We start from the raw sequence: 11,056 nt of genomic DNA, 5'->3' as shown, positions 1-11,056 counted from the left end.
TGTAAAAAGGTCTATAATAGGAAAGAGGGATAGACAGGAAGGTAGTAACTTTCAAAGCAAGGCTTGATGAAAAAGGAAACTTTTTCACCGGTGGCCATGCTTAAGTCTATCCGGATTCTTTTATCTATTTGGCAAGTGGATGTCAAGACAGCATGCCTTAATGGAAGTCTTGAAGAAAGCATCCATATAAAGCAACCAGAAGGGTTCATTGCAAAGGGCTAAGAGCATCTTGTGTGCAAGCTCAATCAGTCTATGGACTGAGGCAAAGCTTCAAGGTCTTGGAACATCCGGTTTATCAAAGTAATCCAGATCTATGGATTTAGTAACCGGATAAGTCTTGTGTATACAAAAGGTGTGATGGAAGCGTGGTGGTATTTCTTGTACTATACGTAGATAACATTTTTGGTAGTTGGAAACAATATCAAAATGTTGTCAGAAGTAAGGGTATGGTTGTCCAAATAATTTGATATAAAGGACTTGGGAGAATGTATATATTCTTGAGATCAAAGTAATAAGGGATCGCAAGAAGAGAATATTTTACTTATCCCAAGCTTGATACATCGGAAAAATCCTTGCTCGTTTTAAGCATGCAAAACTCCTAGAAAGGTTTCTTACCTTTTAAGGATGGAGTGCCTTTATCTAAAGAGATGTCTCCGATGACATCAAAGGAGATTGAGGACATATAGGCAGTTCTTTATGCTTCGGCAGTTAGACAACCTAATGTATGCTATGCACGAGATTAGAAATCTGTTTTGCCAAGGGCATAGTTAGCAGATATCAAAGTAACCCTAGACAAGGACATTGGACTGCAGCAAAGCATATATTAAAGTACCTTAGAGGCACTAGAGAATATATGCTAGCTTATAAGGCAGTTAATTTGGTCCTTATGGGTTGCATGGATTTTGACTTCCAATCGGAAAAGGGACAATAATAAGTCAACCTCGGGGTTTTGTGTTTACTTTAGGAGGTAAAGTCATAACTATGGAAGAGTGATAAGCATAGGTGTTTTTCTGAACTCCACCATAGAAGTTTAGTATATGGCAAGCCTCTAAGGTAGCCATAAAAGCTGAATGACTCAATAACCTCAAGATAGACTTAGATATGATTTCTGGTTTGTCCAAAGATTATTACAATTTATTGTAATAATGTTGGTGCAGTAGCAAACTCGAAGAAACCATAAGTCTATAAGGCAAGTAAACAAAATAGAGCGCAAGTACCACCCAATACGAGAAATCGTATAAACGAGGAGAAGTTGTTGCTGCCTAGAATGCATCAGATGATGACCTATAGATCTTTTCACTAAGGTCCTTAAGGCGAGAGCTTTTGATGGACATGTTGAAGGGTTGGGAATAAGATGTATGGCAGCAGATATGGCAGCTTAGTCTTTTAGTATAAGTGGGAGATTGTTAGAGTGTATACTAAAAGCCTAGCTTTTGGTATAAACATTTATCTAGAAATAAGAATCACATTGGTCAAATATCTACATTTATGATAAATGTAGTTATTCAATTAATTTATATTGAAGATAACATGGTGTGTGGTGTCACACACAGAGGATCATGTTATCAGTATCTTATAAATTATAAACAGTAACTCACGACCATAATGGAAAGGAACAAACCATTGGAAGGTCGTAGTGTAATTAGGTATTAGTTTATCTTAACTATATAATTACACTAGTACACTTAGAGTGTATTGAGTAGGACCATTTGAGGTCGTTTCTTTTATACTGGCTTTATAAAGAAACAAAGACCTCGGTTATTATGGAAGTGTGTACTCTTAATCCTAATATAATAACAAACACATATATTTGATATTTATTTCTTTAATTTATCAATGGGTGAGATTTAGTTCGATAAATCAATAAGCCCGATAAGTTGGGAAATGATATCACTTATAGTGTGTGTTGTTGATTATAGAAGAAAACTGTGTCCTAGAGATACTAGGTTGATAATGTCCTCAAGAGGAGCTCATAAAGATTGTCATGTTAAACCCTGCAGGTGGACTTAGTCCGACATGATAATAAGGATGAGTGGTACTACTCTTGGACTTAGATATTAATTAAATGAGTTGTCAGTAACTCACTTAATTAGTGGACATTCGATATCTTAAACACAGGGAGACTAACACGCTCATAATAAGAAGGAGCCCAAAAATATAATTTGGGATTGGTGCGGTAGTTCAATAATAGTTCTCTAGTGGAATGAATTATTATTGATAAAATTAAGTTGTGTGTTCGGGGCGAACACGGGATGCTTAATTTTATCGGGAGACCAAAACTAATTCCTCCTCTCGGTCCCTATCGTAGCCTCTTATTTATAGAGTACTATACCCACCTATACCCACCTTCATACCCATGTTATAGGGGCCGGCCAAGCTAGCTTGAGGATCAAGCTAGGGCCGGCCAAACCATTGGTTCATGGGTGGCCGGCCTAGCTTGAACCCAAGCTTAGGTGGCCGGCCCTATTTAATTAAAAAGAATTTTAATTTTAAAATTTTCTTATGTGAAAGATATAATTTATTGAAGAGATTAAAAATTAAAATATCTCTTTTATAAGTCTCTACAAAAGATTAAAGAAAGAGATTAAATCTCTTTCCTTATTTGTAGATTAGAAAGGATATTTTATTTCTCTTCTTTATAAATTATTCACATGTTGAAAAATTAAAATTATAGAAATTTCTTTTTATAAACCATAAAAGGATATAAAGGAGAAATTTTATTTTTTAAAAATTTTCGGAGACAAATTAGGAAGTTTTAATTAATTAAAACTCTACTTGTTTTGTTTTTTAAAGTGGCTGGCCATTGTGTTTAAAAGAAGAAAATTGTTTTAATTAAAATAATTTTTCTTTACATGGCAAAAGAATTAAGGAAATTTTGTAATTAAATTTCCTAATTTGCCTAGGCCAAGGAATATAAAAGAAGAGGTGAGGGTGCCTTCATGGAAAACAACCTCTATTATTTTTCCTCCCTCTTTTCCTTGGTGTGGTGGCCGGCCATCCTCTACCTTTCTTCCTCTTTTGTGGTGGCCGAAACTTATCTCTTGCTTGGAGTTCTTGTGGTGGCCGGATACTACTTGGAGAAGAAGAAGAAGAAGGAGAGAAAGCTTGTATCCCTTGGAGTTTGGTTGGTGTTTTGTTTTTCATCCTTGGTGAAGCTTCTTTGTGATTGGCCGAACCTAGCTAGGAGAAGAAGAAGGTGCTTGGTGGATTCTCATCTCGGAAGATCGTTGCCCACACAACGTCCGAGGTTAGAAGAGGAATACGGTAGAAGATCAAGAGGTTTTTCTACAAGGTATAACTAGTAATTTCTATTTCCGCATCATGCTAGTTATTTATGGAAATAATACCAAATACAAGAGGCTTACGATTCTAGTGTTTCGAATTTGTTTTCGATATAGTGTTCTTTTGTTTTTCTTTTCCTTGTGATTTGATTGTTCTTTTCGGTTAACCTAAAGTTATTTTAGGAAATTAAATATTAGTTTTCCATAAAAGGTTTTGTCTAGTCGGTGGTGGTTGCTCCCATATCCAAGAAGGCCATGTGCCTCGCCACGTCAGTACTGGGAACCAATTATGGAAATTAATGTTTAATGGAATTAATAACTTAAGGTGATTTGGGTCGAACGTGTTAAGTTCCGCAGGAGATCCAAGTCTAAACCTAAAAGAACATATAGATTAAGTTTTGGATCAAAAGTGTTAAGTTCCGCAGGCGATCCAAAATTTAATTTAAAAGAACACATGGTAGCTAGGAAAAGGTTCAGACCTTTGTACAAAATTTTTGTACAGTGGAACCTCTAGGTTTTCCGAGTAGCAACCAACTTAGGAGAAGACTAAAGAGAAGAGAGAAAATAATAGAATTGATAATACATGAGGCCTCCTCTCCCCTTCTTTTATATTACTTGCCCAAGGCAAATAAGGAAAGACTTTTTACAAAAATTAAAATCTTTCTCTTGTTTTTCCTTTTCCCCTTTTATTTTTCCTTTTCCTTTCTCTTGATTAATTCAATCATTGATTGAATCAATCATTGATTTGATTGGCCAGCCCCTTAAAAGGAAGAAAATAATTCTTGTAAAAAATTTATAAGCAAAGAAGGAAAACTCTTATAAAATTTTATAAGCTCTCTTTTAATTACCTAAAGTGGATGTTAAAAAAGAAAAGCTTTTTAAAAAAATTAAAACCAAGTTTTATAATTTAAAACTTCTCTTCTAAAATTTCCTTTTTTAACATGGTTACAAAAATAGAAAGTTTCAAATTTAAAACTCCCTTCCTTTTTTCCAACAACCATGAGGATGGTTAAAAAAGAAAAGTTTTAAAACTTTTAAACTTTCTTTTAAACCATGTGGTCTAATTCAAATACGGAAAGTGATCCTGTCCGAATGCTGAATCAACGGACGCTGGGCACGTGGCGCTCTCCGAGTCGCTGATGTAGATCCCCGGCTGGTCGTACGAAACTCCAGCGAACCTGTACAGAAGTCGGGCCGGGAAGGGGTTCCCGGCGGCGACCCTTCGACGCTCAAGTCAGGCAAGCAAGCAGTGAGAAAAAGTGGCTCCAAAGGTGTTCAACGCGTACCTCCGACGAAGTATAAGGCTTCTTATATAGGGCTGGAAGAAACTCATGCACACCAATCGAGGTAAACACGTGTTCTTAGCCCATACCTCGGTATGTGTTTGTCAGAGAGCTTACCTGACACCATACTGCTACAGTTCAAGCACGCTCTCGATGGGACAGCAGAACACCTCGTCGCCAGATTAGGAGTATGGCCTAGTCATAGGACTTGACCGCTGTCATAAGATATAAATTGTCCTTTCCCTACCCCATGACAAGGTGCCCGTCCGGCCGGCTGGACGGGGCGTCCGGCCGGCACTCATCTTACTCCACACCCAAAACCAATCACACCCCGTCCGACTCTTCGTATGCCTCGGTATGCTGGGTAGATCCTCGGTAAGGTGCTATGGGGACTGCTAGCAGTATGTCACCTTGTCTTAGGCCTTCCGCTCGGCTCTTCGCTACTGTTCAATTGAGCGCCGGAACCCCGACTTCTGTCGGGGTGCCTTTTGCCATCGGTTATTCACCGGTCGGCCGGCCCGTCGACCACCTGGCCTTTTGACTCCCACGTGGCATTGACCCCTCAGAATGGGGGTCCCCTGTTCTAACCGTCGGATCAGAAAGTTTTGTAAATTTAAAATCATTCTTTTAAACTTGTAGTTATCTACAAAGAGAAGATTTTAAAAATTCAAAACACCCCCCTCTCTTAATTTGAAATATAGTGGACGGCCCCTCCTTTGCTGGGCCGGCCCCCTTCTTGGACACCAATATGAGCTTTTATTTGGATGGACTTGAGACTTTAATGAGGCTACGACAGGGACCTAGAGGAGAAATTCGTTTTTGACCTTCCGACGAGCTTGAGTATTCCGTGTTCGCCCCGAACACACAACTCAAGTTCATCAATAATAACTCATTCCACTAGAGAGTTATTATTGCACTACCGCACCAATCTCAAATTACATTATGAGCTCCTTCTTATCATGAGTGTGTTAGTCTCCCTGTGTTTAAGATATCGAATATCCACTAATTAATTAAGTTACTGACAACTCATTTTAATTAATGTCTTAGTCCAAGAGTAATATCACTCAACTTTATTGTTATGTCGGACTAAGTCCACCTACAGGGTTTAACATGACAATCCTTATGAGCTCCTCTTGGGGACATTCTCAACCTAGATGACTAGGACACAGTTTCCTTCTATAATTAACAACACACACTATAAGTAATATCATTTCCCAACTTATCAGGCCTATTGATTTATCGAGCTAAATCTCACCCTTTGATAAGTCAAAGAAATAAATATTAAATATATGTGCTTGTTATTATATTAGGATTAAGAGCACACACTTCCATAATAACTAAGGTCTTGTTCTCTTATTAAGTCAGTATAAAAGAACTTATCTTAAATGGTCCTACTCAATACACTTAGAGTGTATTAGTGTAATTTATCAGTCAAGATAAACTAATACCTAATTACACTACGACTATTCCAATGGTTTGTTCCTTTCCATCTTAGTCGTGAGCAACTGTTTATAATTTATAAAGAACTGATAACATGATCTTCTGTGTGTGACACCACACACCATGTTATCTACAATATAAATCAATTGAACAACTACACTTAGCATATAAATGTAGATATTGACCAATGTGATTCTTTTTATTTCAAATATAAATGTTTACAAAAAGCTAGGCTTTTAGTATACACTCTAAGATGTTCGTTCAAGCCCGGGCGGCAAAGATGATCGAGCAGCAACAACAACAGGTGTTAGCCTATCAACAAGCGTTGCAGCCTGCAACATCAGCAACCAGGAGACGTGTGGGGCAAGAAGGCTGAGCGGAGCAAATCTCCGTATAGGGGCAGAACCGAAGGTCGACCGGCACACAGGGTGAAGCGCCACCCGCGCCGATCCCCTTCCATCGCGCTTTGTTTCAAACCCCCTCGGAAATAGCCCAGGCGAATCAAGAGAGGGGATCGTCTTCAGATGATGCTCCCGTTCGGGATGCACGAAAAGGCAAGACGTCCCGAAGCAACGCGTCACCCGAATAGATCAACCGAAAGTTCTCAGAGGAGATCTTACAAGACCCTCTACCCAGACATTATACCCCGCTGGCGATCATAACATACAACGGATCGACCGATCCAGATGATCATCTGGATCGGTTTGATAATGAAGTCACGCTGCACCAGTATATAGATGGAGTGAAGTGTCGAGTCTTCCTCACTACCCCTCTCCGGATTAGTGCAGCTTTGGTTCAGAAGATTGCCAAACGGATCAATACGTAGCTTCAAAGACTTCCGAGTTACTTTCTTACACCACTTCGCTAACAGCCGACGCTATAAAAAATCGAGCGTCGGTCTCTTCTCCATGAAGTAGGGATCGAAAGAAACGTTCCGAGCGTGCATACAGGGTTTCAACCAAGTAGCCATGGACATCCCCTCGGTATCGTCCAAGACAATGATGAACGCCTTCACCCAGGGGCTCGTTGAGGGAGATTTTTTCCGATCGCTCATCAGGAAGCCACCCAAGGACTTCAACCACATACTCAAGAAGACCAACGAATATATCAATGTGGAAGAAACCCAGGCGGCCAGAAGAAAGGAGACGTCGACCGAGCACGACGATCGAGCAGCCATTAACTGCCCAAGGGACCAGGGTTAAAGGAGCGCGACCACACCAGGAGACCAGGGCACATGCCGTACAACATGTGGCGTCCGGTCAGCTGAAGGCGTCGAAGGGCAAAGTATAGACGCTGATATTCTGTTCCTTCCATCAGTCGGCAACTCACAACACACGGGATTGCCGCGGACTGACACCAATCGTTAGCCGACCGGCCCTAAGAGGATATCGCTACCGATCACCTTCTTCCGATCGACGATAGAGACATTGCTCTGCTGAGTGACGAGAGGGTGGCAGAAGGGCACCCGAGTGGTACCACCAACATCAGTAGAGAGATGACACCGACCCCTCCTAAGTATCGGCTGAGCGAAATAGACCATCCGCTCGAGAAGAAGAAAACAGGAATAACGCATCTCGAGGAGAGATAGGCATGATCGCCGGAGGGGTGACCAGCGATGACTCCAATAGAGCTAGGAAGTCATACGCTTGGCGACTGGAGATCTACGTAGTGGAATGCAGCAAGGAGAAGGTCGAAGGGCCCAAGATAAGCTTCGGCCCTAACGACTTGGAGGGAGTGGATATCCCTCACGACGATGCGCTGATCATCCGGGTGGTAATCGCTAATTATACTATTCACTGGACTTTTGTTGATACAAGGAGTTCGGTGAATATCATCTTTAGGAAGACGTTCGATCAATTACAAATTGATCGGAGCGAGTTGCTGCCCATGACGACCCCTCTCTACGGCTTCACGGGCAATGAGGTGTTGCCGCTCGGACAAGCCCGACTGACCATCTCGCTCGGAGAGGAGCCACTGAGGAGAACTAGGACGACTAACTTCATTGTGGTGGACGCGCCGTCGGCTTACAATGTTATCCTGGGCCGATCGACCCTCAACGAGTTCCGGGCGATAGTATTTGGCTGGCTAGAAGGGGGGTGAATAGCCCTAAAAAATACAAACACAAAATACCCTTCTCGAACTTATAACTTAAATACTTGCATAAAATTAAATAAAGAATGCAATAAATTAAAAGAAGAGGCTCACAGACTTGACTTGGTTACAACCGGAGAGGTTGTTAATCCAAGGAATGAATCACACACTAAAAAGATCTCCTTTAGGCGGAGAAGCCTCTTATAGCAGTGAAAGCGCAAAAAGAGAAGCTAAACTAGAAATGGAAGCTCACAAGTGTTGTATGACTAATTCTTGTTGTGTTATAAAACTTCTGGGCCAAGGATGTATTTATAGCCTTGGTCGGGACGCCTGGGAGGGGGATAAAATTTTATCCTCTTCTCAATGGATCACAGTCAAATACGATCCTGTCAAAATCAGGTTCCGAGCGCCCGGACGGTCCGGGCGTCCAGAATGGGTCCGGGAGCCCGGACCACAAAAGTCAACTTAGTTGACTTTTGGTTCAGGCCCTCTGCTCCAGTGCTACTCGCCTCGGTCCGGGCCTTCCGCTCCAACTCCGCTCGCTTAGGTGATTTCAGTCAACCGAAATAAGGCTCACCCGAACCTAATTTTGGCCTTCTCGAGCAACCTTCCTCTCCGGCTTCTCATCCCTCGAAAACGCCACGCGCTTCCTTCTCGTCCGCCCACGTACTCTTCCGCAGCAACTCGTCACTCGAACACACCGAGCTCGTTGGCACTCTCCCGTGTCGTCCTTCTCGCTAGCTGTGTCTTTTGCTCGACTCGCTGTGCTCCTGCACACTTAGACACAAGATTAAAACACCACAGGACCTAACTTAACTTTGTTGATCACATCAAAACACCCCAAGGTTCCAACAATCTCCCCCTTTTTGATGTGAGCGACCTAAGTTAAGCTAGGGTAAATAGACATAAAAGTAAAATAGATAATATTGCAATAAAGTACAAAAATAAAAAAAAATTGTAATCTACCTCCCCCTAAACTTAACATTTTCCTTCTCCCCCTTTGATCACATAAAAAAATTGGATACCAAGAGAACCTCTAAGGGTAATACTTTTGAAAACTTTGAAATTTTTGAAAATTATCGATATCATCAAAAATTTGTAATCACTTTAGAAAAAATTAACATATTTTTGAGAACTTTTCTAAGTAAAAAATTTAAAGCAAGAAAATTTTTCTAAGTTAAAAATTCTACGGTTAAGAAGAAGAGGCGCCGACCACCAAGGAGAAGAAGAGGTGGCACTGGCCCTAGGAGGAGAAGAAGTGGCGTCGGCCCTAGGAGGAGGAGGTGATGCCGCCGACCCTAGGAGAGGAGGTGGCGCTGAAAACCAAAACAACTTACAACCTGGATGGGTGGATGCGAGGCTTTATATAGAAGCTACAACAAGGACCTAGAGGAGAAATTGGTTTAGACCTTCTGATGGGCTTGAGCTTCCTGTGTTCGGCCCGAACACCAAACTCAAGTCCATTAATAATAATCCATACCACTAAAGGGTTATTATTGAACTATCGTACCAATCTCATATTACAATATAGGCTTCTTCTTATCATGAGTACGTTAATCTCCCTGTGTTTAAGATATCGTATGGCCTTTAATTAAATGAGTTACAGACAACTTAATTAATTAACATCTAATTCCAAGAGTAATACCACTCAACTTTATTATCATGCCGGACTAAGTCCACCTGCAGGGTTTACATGATAATTCTTATGAGCTCCTCAAGGGGGCATCATCAACCTAAATAATTAGGACACAGATTTCTTCTATAATCAACAACACACCATATAAACAGTACTATCTCCCAGCTTATCAGGCTTATTGATTTAATAAATAAATCTCACCCATTGATAAGTTAAAAAAATAAATACTAAGTATACGTGCTTGTAATTATATAGGGATTAAGAGGGTGCATACCCATAATAACAGATGTTCTGTTCTATTATATAATCAGTATAAATCAAACGACCTCAAATTGTCCTGCTCAATACACACATAGTGTACTAGTGTAATTTTATAGTCAAGACAGACTAATATCAAATTACATTACAACCGTTCAAATGGTTTGTCCCAATGCATCTTGGTTATGAGCTACTATTTATAATTTATAAGGAACCGATAATATGATCTTCTGTGTGGCACTACACACCATGTTATCTACAATATAAATTAAATAGACAACTGCATTAACATATATATAAATATAAAATGTAAACATTTGACCAAAGTGATTCTCATTTCAAAATATTTCAAAACAGATGTTCATACAAAAGTTAGGCTTATAGTATGCATACCAACAGTTAGAGGTCAACATTTTATCAAAGAAAACCAAGCATACTCGGGTTTGGAAAAGAAAAGTCTCCGGCTCAGACAACTTGGGATAATAAAAGTAATGAAAGGCCTGGGGAGTGAGGGGAATGTCATGTAAGTGAAAGAGAACCACCACCCCACATAGTAGCCGAAAGGAGTTCGACACTTGTTGATGAAGGGAGACTCGGAAATATTTACACACAGCGGAAAAGAAGGGGTGGATAGGGAACCGCAGACCGACGGTAAAATGGTACCAAAAGAAGCAAACATAGCCGGGCGGAGGAGAATTCGACTGATCGGAAGGAGAAGGTGTTGGGCAATTTCCCTAGGTCAAGTTTGACCAATTTGACTAAGCTTGAGTTGAGTCTAGCTTGAGTTGGGATTTGAGTTTTGATGTTTGACAATATATGTAGATTGCTAGGGCAATTGTCTGTTTGACAATATATGGAGATTGCTGGAGCAATTGTCCGATTGTGGAGATGGTCAAGGGATTGACCAGGTTGATGAGAAGACAAGTCAAGTGGGTCAGTGTTCACCGGAGACTTGACCGGATAAGTCCTAACTAGAGCTTAGGCAATGGGAAAGTCCTAACTGGAGTTTAGGCATCTAGGAAAGTCCTAACTCGAGGTTAGGCAAGAGAGAAGTCAAGTAGGTCAAG

Source organism: Zingiber officinale, unplaced genomic scaffold, assembly GCF_018446385.1.
Source record: "Zingiber officinale cultivar Zhangliang unplaced genomic scaffold, Zo_v1.1 ctg171, whole genome shotgun sequence".
NCBI lineage: Eukaryota > Viridiplantae > Streptophyta > Magnoliopsida > Zingiberales > Zingiberaceae > Zingiber > Zingiber officinale.
The sequence above is the reverse complement of the archived record's forward strand: the minus strand, read 5'-3'. Positions refer to the sequence as shown.